The 22,866-nt window shown below is 34.3% G+C and overlaps 1 long non-coding RNA gene across 4 annotated transcripts; it reads right to left on the bottom strand.

Annotated features, from left to right (window-relative positions):
* Positions 1 to 3,942: 3,942 nt before the first annotated feature.
* LOC132002734 (uncharacterized) lies at positions 3,943 to 22,543 on the bottom strand. Of its 4 annotated transcripts, XR_009399987.1 has the most exons (8): positions 22,422 to 22,543; positions 20,329 to 20,624; positions 19,956 to 20,066; positions 17,385 to 17,519; positions 10,718 to 10,807; positions 10,160 to 10,356; positions 9,801 to 9,897; positions 3,943 to 4,180 (listed from the first exon to the last, which is right to left on the bottom strand). It is a non-coding gene; the product is annotated as an uncharacterized LOC132002734 (long non-coding RNA). The 4 variants fall into 4 exon arrangements; XR_009399989.1 differs by lacking the exon at positions 10,160 to 10,356; XR_009399990.1 differs by lacking the exon at positions 10,718 to 10,807.
* Positions 22,544 to 22,866: the final 323 nt, after the last annotated feature.

The following is a 22,866-nucleotide window of genomic DNA, read 5'->3' as shown; positions in this document are numbered from 1 at the left end:
ACATGTGAGGGTTTTCTAGAATGTATAACTCAAAGTGGATTTGTTAAATGTGTGTGCATTTTCAGCTACTAGGTATTGTTAAAATATCTTGTGAAATATTACATATGCTGCTTGCAAAATCAATTTTTGTGTATGTTCTATAAAAGGTATTTTCTTTTTAAACTTTTCTACATGATTTATTTCTTTATCCTAATAGGAAGTTCTATTTATACATAATTTCTTATAGGGTATTATTTCACATTTTTTCTATAAATGCATTACCAATTGTCCCATTCTAATTTGTGGAACAATGCATCATTTCCTTACAGAGTTATAAACTCACTTTACCATGTAACAACCATACATGCATACATACATGTAGATGTATATATAATGAACATGTATATGTGTTTTATATTCCAATATTTTCTATTATTTTGTTTCTCCCTGTATCTGTATGTCCTTACATATCATATTTTTCTTGCTTTATTGCATTGCCTAGGGCTTTTTATTCTATTTATTTTATTTTTTCAGTGTTCCAAGATTTATTGTTTATGCACCACACCCAGTGCCCCATGCAATACATGCCCTCCTTAATACCCATCACCAGGCTCACCCAACCCCCCACCCCCCTCCCTTCCAAAACCCTCAGTCCACCATCTTTCATGATTATTTCTCTCTCTTATTTTCCCCAAATCACTTTTCCTTTCCTTTTCCTAATGTCCTCCATGTTACGCCTTATGCTCCATAAGTAAGTGAAACCATATGATAATTGACTTTCTCTGCTTGGCTTATGGAGGAAATGCCTAGGACTTTAAATACAATGTTGATTTAAAAAAATGATGTAAAACATCTACCTCACTTTTTTTTTTTTTTTAGATTTTTAATTTTATTAAATTTTTGTTATTTAAATGCCATACTTGTCTAGAGTCTACTATATTGGACAGCATATATTAGAACATAAATTCGTCAACTGTGTTTTATTTTTATTTTTTTATATAATTTTTTATTTTAAAGAAAATATCTCTAAACTTTCACAGTTAACAATGCATAACAATATAATGATATCGTTACATTGCATATATATGTATATGGCTTTTACTCTCTATTTATAGAAATAATTTTCTTTAATCATTAATTTGATAACATTGATAAAATTATATTTATGCTTACTTAATATGATGTTTTTGAGACATGCCAGTTTTGCATATGTCAATTCAATAAATTACATTGTTAGATTCATGGAATTAGTACTTTATTTACATACATATATTTATTTTTACACATATATACATATTTACATTGGTAAGTTTACATTTACATATGTATCTATATTTAAAATCCTACTGTTTTTATTTTTAACATTCTCCCTCTTTAATTTTACATATTTACATATGTATATGTAGATGTGCATAAGTATTTACATATGCATATATATTTAAAATCCTATTATTTTTATTTTTTCTCTCCATCCTTAAATTTAGTATCAATGTCATAATAATCTCTTAACATTATATGTATTAGCACATTTTCTTCTTTTTCTATTCTCTAATTTTTTCTATGCATTGGGAATTATCTGTATTCTATTTTCTTAAAAATTATCCATAAATTCATCTGTGTCTGACACTTGTATGGGGGTAGAATTTTAACTTCTGATTCATTTTCTTCAATAGGTATAGGCTTGACTTCCCATTTTCTAGCATCAGTTTCTATGCCCCATATATTTCTAGACAAATGCTCAATTCTTAAGGTTTTCTATTTTTTCCAGAGAGCCAGCTTTTGGTTTGTTCTTCTCCATTCTTTCTTTCTTACTACTACGCTAATGTCCTTTTTCCAAAGGGATTGCTCTGTTGTACATTTTCTAACTTCTCAAACCAGTCATTTTGTTAATTTTGTTCCTGTTCTTTCCAAAACATGGATTCGATACTATAAATTTTCCTCTAAGTACTACTTTAGCTAAGCGCTATAAGATTTATTTTATTTGAAATAGTCTCAGTATCATTCTCTTTTAAATGTTTGATTACCATTTTCATTTCTTAAACCATGATGTATTTAGAATGCTTAAAATTTCCAATGGATGGAATTTTATTGATTTATAATTCAGCATAACTTAATCACACATAGACTCATTGTTTGATGTTGATATGAACTTTCTGAGCTAGTGTGTGCTTTTTAATTTTTTGTAAATAATTCATATGTGCTTGCAAGAATGTGAATTTTCTTATTACTACTATACACAGAGATCATAGTTTCTAATATGTCAATCTTATTAATTTTTATATCCAGACCTTCTAATACTGATATTTATGTGTTTAATCCATCCAGTAATGACAAGTTGTATGAAAATTTCTACTACAATTCTAAAGTTTTAATTTCCCTTTAGTTAAATTTTTTGCTTTACATATTTTAAATTCACGTTATTAGGTCCCTATTTTAATAATTTTAATTATTTCAATTCCTCATTAGAAATCATTAAACAATTATATAATGACTCTTTTAGTACCTCAGTAATGTATATGCCTAAAGTCCATTATGTTTCAAGTCAGTTAGCTAAAGTACCTGCCTAATATCTATTTCCCAAGTTTTTACTTTCATCCTCCTGTATCTTTTTTTTTTAAAGATTTTATTTATTTATTTGATACAGAGAAAGAGATCACAAGTAGGCAGAGAGGCAGGCAGAGAGAGAGGGGGGAAGCAGGCTCCCTGCTGAGCAGAGAGCCTGATGCGGGGCTCGACCCCAGGACCCTGAGATCATGACCTGAGCTGAAGGCAGAGGCTTAACCCACTGAGCCACAGAGGCATCCCTTCTTTTTGTATTTTAATGTCTGATTTTATCTTTAGTAAATAGTTTATTGCTGAATGTAATTTTGGAGATCCAACCTGATAATATCTAGCTTTAAGTATTGATGTGTAGAATTTTGTACTTATTATGATTTACAATATGTTTGTATTTATGTCCCATTTTTATTTCTGCTTTCACATGTCTTACATTTTTTGCTCCTCTTTTTTCTTTCTCTTGCCTTATTTGGACTGTTCAGGTTTTTTAATTTATTTTTCTCCTCTACTGCTTTAAAAGTTATAGTTCTATTCTTTTAATGCTTCTCTTTAATTTTTTTTATTGTATTCAGTTAGCCAGAATATAGTATCTCGTAAGTTTTTGTTGTAGTGTTCAATGATTCATTAGTTGCATATAACACCCAGTGCTCATCCCAACACATGCCCACCTTAATACCCATTACCTAATTTTTAAATTTTAAACATTCATGCTTTATTGGAATTCTAAAGCTAGTCAAATGTCTTTCTTCTGGAGACCTTGAAGTATATACATAAAGGGATTTAAAGAGAGACAGGAATTTGTGGAAGGACAGTTTCTTGGTATACTATACAACGAAAGAGTTTGTTAGTCCGCTCTCATTAGAAATAGTGTCCTGGGCCTGAGGGATGGGAGAAAGAGAGATCCCTGCGGTTCTTTAAGCTTCTGCGACCTAGTGCCTGTTAGGATGCAGCAACCTCTTGCCCCACCGCCTCCATCACCCTCATCCCCACCTCCAGTGGAGTGGCAGCATGGTATCCTAGACTGAGAAAATCATAGAGAAGCTCATAAAAGATTTTCATCTCCTGCATAGACATGAAATCAGCAGAGACTCTAAAACTGAAGGAGAAGTGAGGTCAGAAGGAAAAGATATCTGAGTGGTAATTTAATTGGGCCTATGGCTGACACCTCCCTCTCAAGAACTGGTATTGCCTAAGATAAGACTTCAGAATGGGGAAACAGAATGACTTTCAGAGTCATGGAAGTGTCATAATGGTAATTTGGGGTCAAAAAGAAATATTAACAATAAAAAACCCTACAATTCTTACATGTCTGAATTTATGAATCAAGACTATTATATATAACAAAAATAAATTATTTTTTTAGGGTAAAAGAGATTATGAAAATTGAGAGAGTGATGCACATTTTACCAAACTAAACATTTGTTTAATTATGTACAAATATGTTTAATAAAACATTTTTTTCCCTCTGAAAATAAAGGGAACGTACATTAGAGTTCATGTAGTTTAATACTCATGTTTCGGTAGAGGGATGGTGATCCTCAGGGTGCTGGGAGATTTGCTTCTGTTTAACCAGCAGATTGAAGATGAGACTGGACTGAAGTGTCTTGACTCCAAGTTCAGTGCTCTTTCCACAGCCCTCTACTACCTAAAAATGGAGAAGGGAGTGACATCGAAAATGGTAACACTTCTCAGTAGTGGAAAGGCATATCAAGAGCAGAGTACCCCCCCAGAATTCCCTTGCCATTAATTATTTGCTAAACCCAACAAGCTGACTAGGGAGAACCATTAGATAGTAAATACTTCAGAATCAAGATTGCACTGCATCATCTAACAGCTGCTGAGAGTAAATATGTAGCTGTAGTTGTTCTTTGTTTTCTAAATACTGTAGGCAAATGGAGAACAATTCTGTAAACCATTGTGATAAACAAAGGCCTTAGGAAGTTACACCAAAAGTTTCTGTTTATTTCAAAGTGTTTACTGTGTTCTGTGTGTATACTAGGCTACTTTACCATTGAGATGGCAAACAACCATGTTTTATGCCACCGTGTGAGAGCCTGAGAGAAAGCATTATTAGCCTATACGTCATTCTATTTCAAAATTCTTAAGAAGTCCAAACATCATTTGACACTAACAAAAGTTAGAAACATAAAATTGTGAAAGGTGGACAAGTCTACAATAGGCAGAAGTAATGTGTTTAAAAAATGTTAGTCGTCTTTGGTAATATGTAAGCTGGAGGGATAAGTTGAAGGGCCAGGAAACAGATGTTTGTGCTAATGTAGACATCCTGACGGTATCTATCAAACCATGATATAGTACTTATTAAGATGTTTAAATACAGAAAGAGATGACAATTGCTTCAACAGGTCAATTTCATATATGTATACTCTGAGCTTCATAAAATATCTATGAAAAAAAAGAGTGAAAATTTAATCCAGAATTGAACAAGGAAACTTAAAATATTAAGTCTGGTATTAATTCATTGATGGTGATATTATTAAAAGTAAACATTTCTATGGCCTAAAATATGCTCCAAATGATATATATGCTTTAAATTTGTAGGGCTGTAGTTTGAAAAATTATGTTCAGTACGATGTTCCCAGGACCCTGCAAGATGTTTAAAACTATGTTTCAATATAATGTGTTTACGTGGGAATAAAATTAGCCTGATACTTTACAGTGATTGTTAATACAATGAAAATTAAAGCATAAATGTTGCTTGGGTTAATTAGAAAATTTTATGAATTAAAATATCCACTTTTAGTGATGATTTCAGAGACATTTTATTTTGTTATATGACTTTTATGTCTCGGAAAATTTTTGTTCTAACAATTAAGACTCTTATTATTATTATCGAGGAAACTGGATATCTGAGCGATGATTTGGATAATTAATGAAATGTTGAGTTAAGAGATGATTAATTTGTTTAATTAGACTTCTGTCCTTTTTTCCCAAGTTTTTGTAAGTATGTATACTACCTTTTATATTTTCAAGATAATTCATGACCTAAAAATTTTCAAACTATACGAGTTCTAATTTTGACCCTAACATTGATTTGATTTGTCACTGATCTTCGAAGGGTAAATCATTAACTCCATCTAGTAAAACAGCAAACACGGTCTTTCAGGCTGAGCGAATACACTGTGTTTTAAAGGAATTCCCTGGGTGATACTCCCTACAAACAATTGCCCTTTTGCTTATCCAGTCTTTGTCTGACCGTTTTCTCATAAAAAGGAACAGTTGGGACTTTATATAGTCCCCCCTTTGTCTTCCAGCATTCCTCTGAGAGCAAAAAGAGAACCTTTTGGCTTTAGACTGTTCAATCATTCAATAGCAATCAAATATATAATCTTTCATCTATTTTATTTGTAAACTGTAGACAAGCCAATTACCTCATAGGGCTTAGTAAAATACATATAATGTGTTTCTTCTTATTTGTTTTTTGTTTGTTTGTTTAGCGAGAATTTAATTAGTTAGGCTAGATTCATAACTACTCAATCCATTTCAAAGATGTCCAATGCAGTCTCAGGGAAATATCTCAGATAGACCCATTTCATTCACATTAGTAAAGTTCTCACTCCCCAAACTATTTCTCTTTTTAAACTCAAGGCAGGATTGAGGTTATTGATTGCAAAATGATTTAAAAATCTATCAATCAATCATGATTGTTACTAGTTTTCTATAATTTGAGGTGATACATTTAATTTAGAAAACACTGAACACAAATGTATAATAGAGTTACTTGCTAAAGTGTAAAGCATATTATTAATATGGTAATGGTTAAAACAATTTGCTTCTTTTTTTTTTTTTTTTTTTTTTCTCTAACTCAGTTTTAACAATATAGACTGTTCTGGGATTCACAGGGTTAGATATCCTTGTGATAAAAAGGGTGCTAAAATTTTGACTTTGACCATGAAATTTGTTCCACTTTCTAAAGAAACATCACCAACCTGTAAAGGGATTTTAACAACATGTCTTTCAAAGTCAAACAATGCAATTCTTATACAGAGAAGGACGCATTGACTGGTAATGAGGTGTGAGAAGTTTCAAATAGCTTGGTGTGGGACCAAGGTTAATATAATTATGGACCACAAACCCCAAGAAATCATTCACTCTCTTACGTCTGAACTACCAGCCTGCAATAAAAGGTGGTCTTTCAGTCTTCAGTGCACTGATTTAAAATGATCTATTGATCTGGACCAAAGAAAGATGAATATACTGAGGAACGGAGGCCGCCTCCAAGTGATACTGAGCAGAACGGAAGGAATGTCGCTGTGGGATAGGGAATCTTCTTTCTACAAAAGGCTGTGGCAGAAGCTGGGACTTTAAACAACAATGACAAAGATCGGGAGAGGAATGTCATTCTTGTGGTCCCTGAGAAAATGCATTAAAAGGATGTCAGGAACTACAGAGAAGAATCATACAAGTGAATAAAGGATGGGTTCTTTGCCGTTGGGGACTAAAGCAATAGCCAAAGAGAATCACACAACTTTGGGAACTGTGGAAGCTTTACTTGCTTCTAAAGATTTTTTTTTTTTTTCTTTTTTTAGCCCTGGGCAAATGAAAAAATGTGGCAGGGAAAAAAAAAAAAAGCCCATCAAATCATTCAATCATGAACATTTTCATGTATGTTCTGATCAAGAAAGAATAATATTGAGATATGTGTTTCTCTGGTCTGTGACATCCTACTTTTCATTATTCATGGCCACAGATAAGAGCATATGAGCTTTATAGATAATTGCTTTTTACTAATAATATGTTGGAAAAGAGTACATATATATTTTTTGTATTACAAATAAGCAAGCCTTAAAAAATAGATGTCTAACTTTTGGAAACTCCTTGTGTTTGAAGTAGAAAATGCGTTTGGTAGTACAATTTTAAGTGGTTCTATTTGCATTGATACATGCTGTTTATTATTACATTAATCACATTTTCTGATATTAATAGGTTAATATATGTGACTCTATCACATTTTTTAGTGAGAATTTCCTTAGGTTATAGTGGAAAAATTATTTTAACTCATTTTTCTCCCTCTAGCATAAAAACAAAAAAAAAATGCAAGAATATTTGTTCTACTTAAATATCAGTGTAGATATTGTGCAAACATTTAGGTCAGGATTAATCACATTTATGAGCATATTCAGATACTTTAGAAGTTAGAAATTAAAGCAATATAAATAAAATATTTCCATTTTCTCTCTCTCACGCCTCGTCTAGACATGCCTTAACACTCCACAAAGCTTTCCTTCACTCTATGGCTCCAGGTTTCCTCACTTCTCTCAGCCCCTTGTGGGATACTCTACAAGGAACAGAACAGAAGTGTGTGTGACTCAGCTCATGTCCTTGAGAAAACACTAAGCAAATATGCTTTCGGCTTGGACTCCAAGCTGGTAACTGGAAATTGGGCAAAGAATAATCATAATTTTGAAGGAGTAAGTGTAATGGGGTAGGAAGTATATGGCCCTAGACTTAGGAAAACTTGAATATAAATTTTGCTTTTGCCACATATTTGGCTAAGGTTTTGACTTTTTCAAGTTTTTCCTATGCAAAATGGGGATAACAGGATTGATTTTAAGGCGTTATTATGGTCTTTTGCTGTCTGTATTTTTTATTGTATATAATTTAGTGGTATATTTATCAAGTATATATACAATATGTGTATATAAGTAATGATATATATTGAGTATGTAAATATATGTGTATACATATACACACACATACATTTTAAATACGCACACACACAAACACACACACACAAGGCATACAGCAAAACAGCAACCTAACACTCCACACATCCCCATTTCTAGTTCCCCAAGCAAATCACTTTTTATGTGGGAAATAACATTTCCACATGTTTCTTCAGATATTAAGCTCCATATTTCCAAATAATGAATTTGTAATGCTTTTTATAGATTTTTTTCAATTTAAAATGATCTGATTTGTAACATGGTAGATGGTGACTTAGCTCTTATCTTCCACTACCTACTATATACCTCCCCTTGCCACAAGTGCACTGGATAATTACCTTTAAAGTAAATTAACTCCCATACCACCAAATTTTGTTTTTTGGAGTTAAAAATGCCTCATTTTAGACTTTGATGGTATTTTGAAACATTAATAATTCATCCTTTCACTATACAAAAGAACTGAAAAAAATCCTCTTTATATGATAAAACACATAAGGTATTTATTATTTCCTTGTGTGTCTATATGTCCGTACATGATGTTTTTCCCTACACCTGCTGGTCTCCATTTATGCTGGCAAGAGCTTGTCCGTTATCTTCCCAGGCATCTCTTTCACTAGGAAATCCTGTTGCCTCTGTCTTAATTGGATCCTTTGTTTCTTCTTGCTTTGTTTCCCTCTTGTTTTAGAGAAATACATCCAGAGGCATCTTGAAAAGAGTGTACTAGAATTTTGATATCTTGTTTTGAGAACTTAATTGAAAATAATTTTTAATCTCGTATTTGAATGGAAACTTTTCTTTTATTAGAGCTAATTCACTGTATCAAAGGCATTTTTCCTTTTCTTTTAGTTGCCAGGTTGCTATTAATTGGAACATATATAGTTCCAAACTATCTATGTTTTACTCTCCCCAGAAATTTTTACTTGTTTTTATCCCACCTACCCACTCCTTAATCATGGAAGTTTTTTGATTCTACTTTTGTTGTTGTCATTGCTGTAGTATTTCTCATGCTCTTCCTTAATATCGATTATTTCCATTATTTCATCTGGCCACTCAGCGAACCTTACCGAATTAGAAATCTTGTGCATTAGAATTTTTTTTTGCATTATTTTTGACAGTATTCCTCCAAACAATTTTTCAGCTGTTTCAAGTATTCCTATATTTTTGCTTTCTTAAAAAAAAAAAAAAATATATATATATATATATATATATATATATATATATATATATATATCAGTTTGGGAAACACACAAATTTCTCTTGAAAATTCAATTGAAATTTTCCAAGTATTACTGTGATTTTATTTTCTAATTACCAAGAGTCTCTACTTGAACACATGCCTTTTTTCTTTTTATAATCACTTCTTGTTTATACTTACATCTCTTATATTTCTCAAGACTTTATAGTTGGTAATGAGTTTTGAACTTCCTGCATTACATTTTTTCTTCATTTGTTTCTTGTTTATTTTGGTCTTTATCTAAGCAGATGGCTGCTAGATCATGTGTGAGTGGGATTGTTGAATGGTGGACTTCTTGATAAGGACAAGAGGTGGAGAATTTCCCTGGAGAATCTTACATGACATACCTGTGGAACTTCTCTCTTGAACCTGGCAGCTTCATCAGTTGGAACTCTCCATGGCATGCTATGTCTTGCTTATAACATCTGGGTTTCTGGGAATTGACTGGAAACAAGAAGCCAAGATTTCACTGTTTGATGAGTATAATTTCTCTTAGCACCTTTGTTTTCAATATCATACCTCACTCTTGGTTTCGACTGTGCCTGGTTTTTCTATAACCTGAGATTCTTTGATTTACTTTCCCCAGGAATCATTCTTCCAGGTAGTCATCTTGCTATTCTAAGTAAGGGAGGGCACCTGGTGGAGGTTTGTTCACAGATTTGTGGACCCCCCCGTCCCCATGTTTGATTCAGTCCCTAATCTCTACCTTCACAGACACCTGCTGTTGGCAACAATCCTGGGCTGTTCAGGATTCCGCAGTGTAAATCCTGGTACAACTTGTTGTTTATGCACCAGCTTTCTTTGTTAGAATCATTGTCATTCTTTCACATACTCTCCCACTCTCAGTTTTCCAGAATTTTGAAATTTCTTAATTGCTCGTGTCTCTTCTCTTCTTTTCTGGCCCTGCACATTTATATCAATAATATAATAATCATTTTATTGCTACTTTAGTGGAACTGGAACTTATGTAGTAATTAAGATATTTATTTACTCTGCAAAACTTAACCACAAGAATGCCAGTGAGTATTTCTTTTGGTAATAGGACCATTCATTTAAAAAATAATCTAATGGATTGTCAGAATAAATAAAGAGTGCAGTTTTTCCAATTGGATATGATGTTTGTCACCAGCACCCAAGAAAATGTCAATAGATGCCTAGGATTGGAGAACACTGTACTTCACACAAACACGACCATACCATACTGGGTAAGGTTCAGTTCCACACTATAAAAAGCACTTTACCTACTTAAAAGATAAATTGTTACCTGGAATTTTTTGAGGGGCTAGAAGGATAGGCTCCACAAACAGCTTCGATTTCTTATAGTATCACTGCTTCAGTAGGATTAGGGAAGTCCCTGCCTCCAATTAAGGAAACCATTGAATTAGGAAGAGTCAGAAACAATACATGCCAGCAAACTAGCATTATTGCCCTCACATTCTCTCTTCTCTCCTCACATTCTGAGCAAATTTATTTCATCAGTGAAACTTCAACCACATCTGAAAGCCAATGGCATCAAAGTGTGAGAAATGTACTTGCCAGCCTCCATGGAATCCTCCTGAAAGAGGCAGGAGTGACTGTTTAAAAAAAAAAAAAGCTAATCTATTATCTAGCTATCCACCTATCTATCTACCCTATGTCTGTGGCCATTAGTTTTGTCCACACGACCATGTAACTTGGATAGTTTAGCTCTATTTTCTTCCTTTTTATTTTTTTGTATTTTATTATTAATTTTATTTTTTTTTCCTTTTTAAATACAAATAGTTCCAAATGATTGAGTGAGTTCTTTGCCCATTTTCATCTACCCAGGCTTTGGAGTGGAGAAATCAGATGCTTAGATTGATTCATGGTTTGGATTTACAGAGTGAGTATAAAAGTAGAAAGAGGATGCAATTGAGATGAATAGTTGATAGACTGGAGTCTTTGAAGAGAAAGGAGATCCAGAAAATACTCCTATCATCCTTAAAGGACTTAACTTATTGATCAGTTTATTAGATAAAATCCTTACCTTCAAAGAGTAAAATCCATTTTAGCTAGTATAAGAAGGAAATAATATAATAAAGTTTATTAGAAAATTCACAGACCTCTTTCAGAGCCAGAAAATCAGACTTGAGGGCTACCCTATCAGAAAGACATAAATTATATTGAAGAATGGCTTCAGCAGAAACCCTATCACATGGTTTTTGCCGCAGACACTGCATCCAGCATTGCCAATGGCAGGCACTATGCACTGCTCCTTAAGACTGTCATTTTGCTGTGGAAAAGCCAGATTCCTTTGCCAGCACACTCAGTAGAATAGATTATAGGCAGCACCATTCCTTCATGGTGTTTCTGGCTTAACAGAGTTTAGGTATCATGAGTTATCGCAGAGTGTTTGCTTTTTGAATTTGACAAAGCATGAAACAATTAGGTAGGGAAAATCCAAATGTCCTCCATGATAGGGTTGAAGAGGAGTTATAAGAAATTGATAGGACTAATAAAACAGAATGTTGACATCAGTGACTGTGATATTGGAATTTAATTTCTAACTGATGTAGCCATTATAGGAAAGGGCAATTTATAATATATAGCAGGCACTAAATGTAGAATAATTAAAGAATAGTAATACATATAAAATATAAAATATTCCAAATATATATATATAATATATATTATATATATATATATATATATATATATATAATTAAAAAATCCTGAAAGGTATGTATGAATAAAAAGCAGTCACTCTAATACAGAAACCAAGATTTAGAAGATTTTTTGTACATGTCACCTAGGATATATTACAGCAGTTGAGTAGCAGTGGAAAATTAATGGCAAAGTGAACTTATTAATAGCTTATCGATAGAATTTTAATAATTCCAGCATAATGGTGATGTTGTTTTGGGCTACTTTGAACCAGACCCAAATTTTCCAAATACTTGATTTTCTTTGCATTATATTTTAGGATGTATCACACATATATAAGTGATACAAAGTAGTGTAGATAGAAAATAGACCTTTGAATATACTTTCTGGAAATTAAATGTATCAGAAATGATTATAAATGTTTTAAAAATTATAATAAATAACTTGAGTCTAGAATGTACTTCAAATTACTAATATATTTTGAAAAGAAAATAAACTGTCTTCAGAGCAGCAATTTTGATCCAAAACCCCTCACTGATTTACATATTCTGGTAGCACAGGTAGTATTAGGTAAATTTCATCATGCAAATGTCTCTTTCTAAATAAACAAAAACATTTCTATAAGGCTACACTTCAAACATCACCTAAGATAACTATCACTTTAGATCTTCTGTTTTTGGAACATTTTTTTATGTTATCTCAATAGAAACTGTTTATACAAGTGGAGGATTGGCATACGTGCTTGCTCTTGTTCTCTTGTATTTATTTTATTATAATATTTACAATTTTTTCTAAGGTTATTTTTATGCACTTTGAGATTTGACTGGATCATGTTCTTATTTCATAATAATAAAGAATGTGAGTTAGTCAAAAACAGATTACTGACATATATCTCCTGTATCATAAAGTTTAAAGAAAGGGTTGAAGGTAAATGGCTAGAAAGAGATGAAAGGGTTGGAAAGAGGAAAATAATAAAGATGAAAGGGAGGTAAAGGAAACAATTTTAAGAGAGCTGAAAAAGGAAAAAGCAAAGAGTTTGATATAAAAAAAATGGGATGTAGAAAGAAGTCAGAAAACAGAAAATTTTCCATGATACTATGAAGGGTCTGTGAAAGAAATGCATTGGTATTTTGTTGATGGAAAAGGAAAAGAATAATTTTTCTGAAATAGTTGTACAGTAAATGAATGAGGACTAACCGAGTCTTTAGATAAATGCTATTACGTGGATCAGGGATCATATAGGAAGAATATGAGAGTATAACTGTCATATTGAGTCATATCAACTCAAGGGATCCAGCATAGTTTCTTTGATGTTTTTCAGGAAAACATGCTAGTTGCCCTCGACAGCCGAACCTCAGGGAGTCTGTGATCCCTAACTTCCTTTTGGTAACCCATTATAAACTCAGCTCATGAATTTATCTAAGCCTTTCCTGGACCTATTTATATTTTCAGACTGTATAACCTTTTGGGGTAATGACTTGCATATGTTTACTACCAACTGTGTAAAGTACAAAGCATAAATCCCTTTTATCTTTTATGTTACATTGGGCATCTTCTAGTTCTGGTGCTCTTTAATGGTGAAAAGAATCCATCTTTACCTTTCATGATTTGGCAGAGTTTGAATCCATTCGGGCTCATCTGTAGATTTAAAAAATTGAATCTTCCAAACCTTTATTTCAATATGCTGACATAGACGGAAAAGTTGTGCCCCATAATGTAAAGGACTTTAGTTGCATGAGTTGAGGAAAATTATCTCATATTTCCAGGTCCCCAAATTATCTATAAAGCAAAGTGCTTGATAACCTCTAAAATCCCTTCCATCTTCCTATCTGACAGTATACTACTACACTCTCTACCCCCATACCCTGGGGACAGCAGTAGGGGGAAGATATGGAGCAGAGAGACAAAACTACAGTGCAGATCTTTAGGGTGAATCCATGAGGATTCAAATCCCATATTCTCCTCTGCTTAGCTCTATGCCTGGAGCAAGTCGCTTAATTCCACATACCTCAATTTCTTCATCAATAAGTCAAGGATAATAATAGTTTCAAGTTCACAAGCTTATATTTGCTTACCAAACAAATATGTGTGAATGTGTCTGTATAACTTAAAAACAACAAAGCCACTCAATGAACCCTGTATAAAAGTTAACATGTGTACACACACATACACACATACACACGCACACACACACACACACAGGGAGAGAGAGCGCACACAACCACACCTCACTGGACATGTGACTTTGTACAATACCATTCCATATTGAATCTGGATTTGGCCATGTTACTTGCTCTAACCAATGGGATATCAGCAAAGGAGAACCAAGCCTATTTTGATAAGTGCTTTGGAATGGCAATTACCTTTTTGGAATGTTTTCCTGATCCTACCATGTAAAGACCAGCCTCACCTCCTTGAGCTACATGGAGAGAGAAGTCCAGTCATGCCAGCTGGAGCTCAGATACTACTTGCCTTACTAACTGCAGCCACAAGAGTTTGCCCAGATGAGGTCAACAGAAGGACTGTCCAGCCATAAAATCATGACACATACAACGATTGTTCTTTAAAATCAGTAAATGTAGGGTGCTTGGTTATACGGTAATATGTATCTGATAGTTTGATCTTCTTCAGATCGTTCTTATGCACTAGTCTTGAGGATTTATGTCAATGACTGAAAACTCACATAATGCTAAACTAATAAAGTCTAATCCCATTCCCTGTTACAAGTATACCCTGTAGATACAAATTTGACAAAGATACGTAATTACACTAATCTGCACATATAAATAATGTCTGATTTTGTGTTTTCGAGGACAGAGACTCAGAGTCAGGGGTTCGCATGCAGGAGGGTGTTTATTGGGAGGTGTTCTTGAAGTTAATGCATGTGAGGGAGGAAGGAAAGCAGGACTGGGTAGTAGGAAAAGTTAAACTGTGATGTGATCAATGCGGTGTCTCAGCAGAACACACATAGGGAACTACAGCTGTAGATGGCCTTTCAGAATTATTCTGAATTTTAAGAAAGGGGACCAAGCCTTTGTACCACAACTTTCATCACTCACTGGATGAGGATTACCTTAGGGAAGAGATTTGTAACTTTGGATGATGCAACTCTTTTTACTAAGGCTTTTTTTTTTTTTTCCTTTAATTAAATATAGGTCTTATTAGTCAACTATAGTCATAATGTGATCATTATATATTTCACCTTCTTTATCCCACCAAACACGAAACAGAGCTGTGTCATAATCTGATTTTCCTCATGTGGGTCACAGCAAAATCACCTTTCTCCGTTTCACAGCTGACAGTGACAGAAATTCACTCTTTCACAGATTGAGACATCACCAGCGTTGGAGTGATATGCCTGGGTTAGTCCAGTTGTTTGGGAGAGGGGGCAGATGTCAAATTAAAGCAGAGCCCAGTGCTGCTTATCTGTGTAATGCTGGTATAATGCGTGCAATGTTCCTGTGAGAGCTGTTTTTCTAGTAACATACACGTTTCTCCACAAGCACACCTAATTGTGCGGTACAACATATAGGAATGTCCCAGTGGGACTCAGCTGCTAAAATTCCATGTCACTTTTACCAGTGTAACGTAGGTCATAATGGAATTTTTCACCTCATGAACCCCCATAGATGAAGAGCTTTGTCACTACTGTCATCATAATATGATTATACCAAGAAATTTCTTTTTCTTAATAGATCTTTGGCTGAGATCATAGTGTTTGCAGCAAACATCCATAACTTCAATCCTTCAGGGGTTCGGTGTCTCATTCTCCTCTACCAAAAACATACAGCTGGTTTCTAAGGGCTTCTAATGATGTGTGGAATGATTTGGGCCATGGGGAGTGGAGGAGTCTGGTCATCCCTAACATGGTCCAGGTTCAGGTTTCAGAATTTAGGACCTATAGGCAATTTTAATTTCCTTATTGACCTTACAGTACTTCCAAACATCCCAATGCCAGATTTATGGGATGCATATCTGATAATCTCCCATTTGAATTTGATCTAGCAGAAATGAAGCTCTTCCTTCATTTGACACCACAAACTGGGAGTAAATGTGAGCAGTTGTGGCCAATCTAGATACAGCAGCTATCTCCATGGCAGACCAAAGTGTATCATATTGCTTTCTTGGGTTTATTTTTAGGCTCCAAGAAGGCGATAGCTTCATAGTGTCCTTGCTAGACTAAATATCCAATGTGGGGGGCCTGTTAAATTCATTCAGATGTCTCCAGAACCCACCAAAGGACCCAACATAGAGTAGAAGTCAGTGAACAATGTATGAATGAAGAAATAAAATGGATGAATGGATATATGGATGAAAGAATACAACCAGGTGCCTAAGCCATTGACTGCTATTCGGAAAGCACAGATTCAACATTGAAGGCTTCTTGGTCATAGAGGGGCTCCTGCAGATGCCCTTACTATAGTCTGCTCCCTGAATAACAACCTTGGGAGAAGAAATCAGGATTGGAAAACAACTGATGAGTTCATTGAACTCAAAGAGTTCAAGGGGGCCTTCTTGAATCCCTCCCATTATTCCCAGAACCACTTTTCCAAAAAGCCATGTTTGAGGGCTAAAAAATACCTTGATCCTTGGGGAGAGAAATCTGTACAGCATTACATGGCATATGGTACCCATGATTTGTCATAATATATTGTAATAAAGAAACTCTGTAGGACTGCCATCTATGGAAGTTTCTGAGAGGCTAAGAAAAGAGTAAACATAGGCAACTGTATTTTGCATGAGGGCAATGTGATTAAGTATCCACTTAAAATACTAGAAATTTAAAAGATGAATATAAAATTTATTTTATCATATACACTAAACTACTACATATTTGTCATTGGGTAAAATAAATACCTTTAGAACAGTAAGAGCATGTAAAAACGATCAAGGCAATCTCTCTGAATTAGGCCATTGCACTGAAGGTGCTTGGAATATAGCTCCTCAGGATACATATGAAACATTCCCTTGCCTCTTTGTTTTAATCACATAAGAGAATATATTCTTTGGATTAAGCTGATCATAGTAAACACAAACACACACACACAACACTAAAAATGATGTCTTAACAGAAGAGAAACTGATATATTTTTTTTTTTCAAATAATCTGGAGCTGGTATGGCAACCCCTATTGTCTTCTACCTCTTTGGCCATTGTTAGTTATGGCCCTCATTGATCTAAGGTGGCTGCTGGAGCTTTAATCATCCCATGTGCTTCCCAGTTATTAAGAATAGAATAAGAAGAGGAGAAAGTCTACATGTTTTTTTGAAGAAATTTACTGAAGTACTAAATCATTTACAACTTTTTACCTGGAACTTAATCACACGGCCACAGATAGTTTCAAGGAAGCTTGTTCAGTTATGCATCTAGCTCAATGTGCAAAGTCTCTTGGTGATTGCTGATTCTCTATCAGATCCAGTAGCTCTTTATTGTTTGCTGACTTACTAAGCGGAAACAAAACAAAACAGAACAGAACAAAAACAGTTTATCTTCTTGATACACACCCGAAAAAGAAGGAGCAGGGAGAATGGCATAAAAACTCCATTTAGAACAAATGTAGGGTAGAAAACACTAGTATCATTAGCTCATCAAAATGCTGGAATCCTGCTAGTTACAAATAGTGAAGTCCTTTAACCTGGTAATAGAATGGGTTCCTTGGTTGTATTACCTGTTTGTTCAACGTCTGTTTTCTGGAGAAACTCTCCTGCCATGTTGTCTATGTTCCCTTGTTCCAGACCCTGGCTTCTGAAGGGGTTATTCCTTCCCCATAACTGTCAATGGCTCTTTCTAATTTAGGCAGAGGGTGTCTCTTCATAGAGCCTGTGAAGATTCTAAAGCCCATTTCCTTCCCATAGAGGTTCAGGTATTAAATTTTTAAAGTCACAGACAGCTGTAGTCCAAGTTTATAGTTTCTTTTGGCTTCCAGATCTGGTAGGTTTTAAGCCTGATAATGCCTTGAGACCACTTATAAGAATAGACTTGGGTGGGAAGACAACATACTTAATCTGATCTTTGCTGCTAGCTGCCTCCCATTGTCTGATAGAGAACTATTAATGGAAAGCCTTTTTAAAAGCTTTGGGGCCCATAATTTATCTCCTGGCAATACTACTTCTTCAGAATAGACTTAAAAGTGCTTCACTTTGGAGCATAGAGAAGTTACCTTCTTTTTTTTCCCCCCTCTTTTTTTTCCTTTTCTTTTCTTTTCTTTCCTTTTCTTTTCTTTTCTTTTCTTTTCTTTTCTTTTCTCTTTCTTTCCTTTCCTTTCCTTTTCTTCTTCTTCTACTTTTTTTTTTTTAATCCTAAAAGTCTCCAAATTTAATGCATTTAGATTGTAGGCCGAATAGAGAGAACACCTTAACATCTCTGCCTGCAGATAAGCTGGATCAAGTCTAAGTTCATCAGTCCTGGAACTTTGTTGAAAACAGTAAAAAGCAGCCAGCCCAGACAACATTCTAATTTTCCCACACTTTCCCTTAAAGCCATTTAGTCTGCTTTCCAGACAGCATTTTGTCTGCTTTCCAAAGAAAGGCAGGCGGCAGTTTGACCAAATGTTTTAGCATTGAATTGTAAGTTTTGCCAGGTTCCCAGCCTATAATATCAGTGGTGTTAGAGTAATCAGATTACACCCTAAATGGAGATATTCATGCTAAACCCCATGTCACTGAACCAAACTTAATGAAGGTTCTAGGCTTGATTCTTCCAAATAAGGAAGACATAGATCAACAAATCAGTGCTTGTCTGTTCAGTCCACGTTACCCGACCCAGCTCTAGGACTTCCCGTTTACACAAGAAAATAAAGTAAAGAATACTGTTTTAACCAATCAGCAAATGCCCAGTAGAACTTTCTTTTTCCCGCTTTTCTTTTGCCTCTAAAGTCCCTTGCCACATGCAGTTCTTTAGAGGTCTTTTTTATTGCTAGATTGGATGCTGCTCAATTCATGAACTGCTACATGAAGCCAATAAGATTTTTAAAATTTACTCAGTTGAATTTTATTCTTTAATAGAGAGACATTTCAGATTCCAATATTTTAATTTTCATGCCCATTTAACAAATTCTATATAAATTAGAATTGTGATAGTCTGACCCAGAAAGTAGTTACTTAAGTAGTTACTTAAGCATCACATGAATTATTTCTCTCTTAGATATTCTAAGTAGTCCAGGGCTGGTGGGTAAGAACCCATTGCCATCAGGAAGCCTGGTCTCGTTCTCTATTGTGTACCATTCCAGTGAATGATACGTATCCTTAAGTTCACTTGAGGGCTCAAAGATTCTGCCATGGTTCTGATTATCATGTCTATATGACAAACCACAAGAGGGAAACTATTGAATGGAGCAGAGAAACTGGGAAGCACCCCCCCACCCATATACATCATTTTTGTTGTTGTTCCTCTGATTTGAATCATCTTCTTTAATAACTTAACTAATTATTCCATCAATACTTTTTACCATTATTCAAAACATAGTCTTCTGGTTGACTAAGCTCCAAGAGATTTAGGGATTTTGTCTTTTATTCTTGGTAGCAATATGCCCAATTGAAAATAGATTTTTTCCTACTAGGGAAGAAGAAAAGAATGGTGGTTGCAATAGGCAATTCATAGAGAAAAATGAGAGATATATTTATTATGAATTCTCTAGTACAAAGATACTGCTCTTTTCTTCCCTGACAGACCAGACCACTAGAAAATTATTGTTGATACTCTTTCTAGGAGATCAATGTACTATTGTGTGACTTATCCAAATCAGGATACTTTAACATTGAAAGAGGACAGTATTTATATACTAGGATAATGGATATAAACTGGGATCCTTTGGGGTAGATAAAAATACATGAGCACTGATATTCTAGTTATGAGCAACCTCAGTATTTCCTGTTACTTACCTTCTCAGTAGCCTGACTGGGGCTAGAATTACTCTAGCAGGCATAATAATCATCATAACGTTAGTAGATCAAAGCATGTTCACAGATATCTTGCTTCCTGTTTTCAACAAACTGTTGAAAAAATTAAAAACAAATCCAATAAAAAATTTTAGAAATAAGCTTACTTAATCCAAGAATTGAGCCAATTGCTTAAATACACACTAGTAAAGGGTAAAGCTATCATTTGAATCTAGGTATATCTGATGACAAGTTTTCCTCTTGATTTACCACATCACATTGTTAAGAACATTTCCTCCTTGGAGAAAAAGGTACCTTTATGAGTTAGTACCATACACACTCATGAGAATATACATGTGCAGGTAGTTTGAAATACCTTCAGTCAGTACTAGAGTGGTAATTCAGTAATCGTGGTGCTCTTCTGGATTATAGTTGACCAAGTGATGTAGTATTTATTTGGGTTTGTCCAGAGTTGGTAAGTTTGTGGACTATTTGCTGTAACACTTTTTTTTCTCTTTTATAACAGACATAGCTACTCGATCTTGACATTTTCTTCCATTTGCCTTAGCTTCATAATCCTTTTCAACACAACATTTCCAATGGTCACTTCAAGAATAGACATAAAGGAAGTGACAGTAAAATTGTGGAAGGCAGCTACTAGTTTTCCTCCTCCTATGGAAACATTGAAAAAAACAAACAGAAACTGTCAGAAGCAAATTTGTCAGAACTCTGGAAAATAGTCAAAACATTTATAGTAGCTAAGCAAATGCTGAGTCAAGAAAAAGGTAAATTTAAAGATTTAGGAACAGTTTTTGTTGTTTTTACCTGCCTTTGTCCCACCCTTCACCACAGCTGTGGAGATCTTTGCATTTCTGGGGAGAACCCACTAATTTCAGAGAGAACAAAGCAGAACTATTTGCAAATTATTCTGTACATCTGTTCTAACCTGTCCAAGGTCTGTCTGAAGGACAATGGAAAGTACTTATCTTGTCTCTCTGTCACCATGCTGGGAACTCTAGTGGTGGGCATTGCTCAAAAACACTATAAGCCAAATTAACAATGTTCATATGCATGAGGAAAAGGATTTCAGTAAAAACAGAGCACCCGAGGCTCTAGAGCATAAACTGAGGAATTTCTCTGGGAAATGAGAATACTCAGAAGCAGCATCTACATTGGAGAATTTAGAAAGCCATGCGCATGCCTTGGCCAAAACACATGCTCAGAGAATACTGGAGTATACTCTAAGTTTTCACTTTGGGCAGATCTATAGGTTCTGTGCAAGCCACTAAGTATGGAATGAGTGACCCAGACCAAAGCCAATATGAAAGGACTGGCTCCTTTTTAATTGCTAGCTCCTAATATTCAAGGATATCTGTGTCAAAACACTAGCTGAATACAAGCTGGGAAGCAGAGATTTTGCTGGCTATTCATGGCAAGGAATGTAGTCTTTATGGGAATAATTTGATGTCACTGGACAGGGAGACTACTATTGTCCTCACCACCTGAAAAGTCAGCTGAGCTTGGGGAAGGCAGAAAATCTAATTTCCAGAGTTACCATATTCTAAGTTAAGTGCCCAGTTTTCAATAGACATAAATCAAGGCATATAAAGAAATGGGAAATGTGTAAAGGGCAAAGTAAATTGACAGAAAATAAAGAAGGTCAGACTTACTAAGTGAAAACTTTAAAACAACTCAAATAGCTAAATAGCTCAAGGAATAGACCAAATAACTAAAGGAATTCATAGATAAAGAACTACAAGAAATCAGGGAAATGATGTGTGAATAAAATTAGAGTATCAGTGAAGAGATTGAAATTTTAAATATGAAACAAACAAATTCTGGGACTAAAAAGTACAGTAACAAATGAAGAATTCACTAGAGGCATTCGATAACAAATTTGAGCAGGTAGAAGAGTTAGCAAATTTATAGATAGAACAGTTGAAATTATTGAGTCAGACACAGAAAGAAAGAGTGATGAAAAAAAGTGAATAGAACCTGAGAGACACGTGGGATACCATCAAATGAATCAACATATACATTGCAGGAGTATCAAAAGGAAATAAAGCAAAAAAGAATATTTGAAGAAATAATGGTCAAACAGTACCCCCCTAAATTGATGAAATACATGAATCTACACATCCATTCAATAAACTATAAGCAGAATAAACTTAGGCAGTCCTCAGGGGAAAAAGGAAATTAAAACTATATATGCCTACACTTAAAGAAATTAAATCAATAACCTAATTTTATATTTTAGAAAAGGAGAAAAAAACAGTGAACTAAATTTAAAGCTAGCAGAAGAAAATTTTTTAAAAATGTTAGAGTGGAGATAGCTAAAACAGAAATCAGAAAAAAAAAAAAAAAAGAATCAATGAAACCAAAAGTACAAAGATTGTAAGAGAGCACAGTGAACCAATAAATTGGATAAGTAGATAAAATGTACAAATTCCTAAAAAATACAAAACTTACCTAAACTGAATGAAGATAAAAGGAAAATACTAAATCATCAGAAATAGACCCACATGGATATGTTTGATAGATTTTTTTTTTTTTTTTTTTTTTTAAGGTAGACTCTGCACCCAATATGGGGCTTGACTCCCAACCTGAGATTAAGGGTCACATACTTTATGACTAAGCCAGCCAGGTGCCCCGTTTGACTGATGTTTAACTAAAGTGTCAAGTTAATTCAAAGGGGAAAGTATTAACACTTTAATCCCATGGTGTTGGAAAAACTGAATATTAACTTGAAAATTCAGCTCTTAATTCACAGCACCCACAAAAAATTAATTAAGAATTGATTATAGAACTAAATATGAGTTAAAACTAAAATAAACAAAGGAATAAAAAGAACAACAACAACCACAAAACCTTTAGAAGAAAATATAGGAGAAAATCTACAGAATCTTAGAATTTA

The sequence above is a fragment of the Mustela nigripes genome, chromosome 15 (assembly GCF_022355385.1).
Source record: "Mustela nigripes isolate SB6536 chromosome 15, MUSNIG.SB6536, whole genome shotgun sequence".
In the NCBI taxonomy this organism is placed as follows: domain Eukaryota; kingdom Metazoa; phylum Chordata; class Mammalia; order Carnivora; family Mustelidae; genus Mustela; species Mustela nigripes.
Note: the sequence above shows the minus strand (reverse complement) of the source record. Positions and strands in the feature narration are given on the sequence as shown.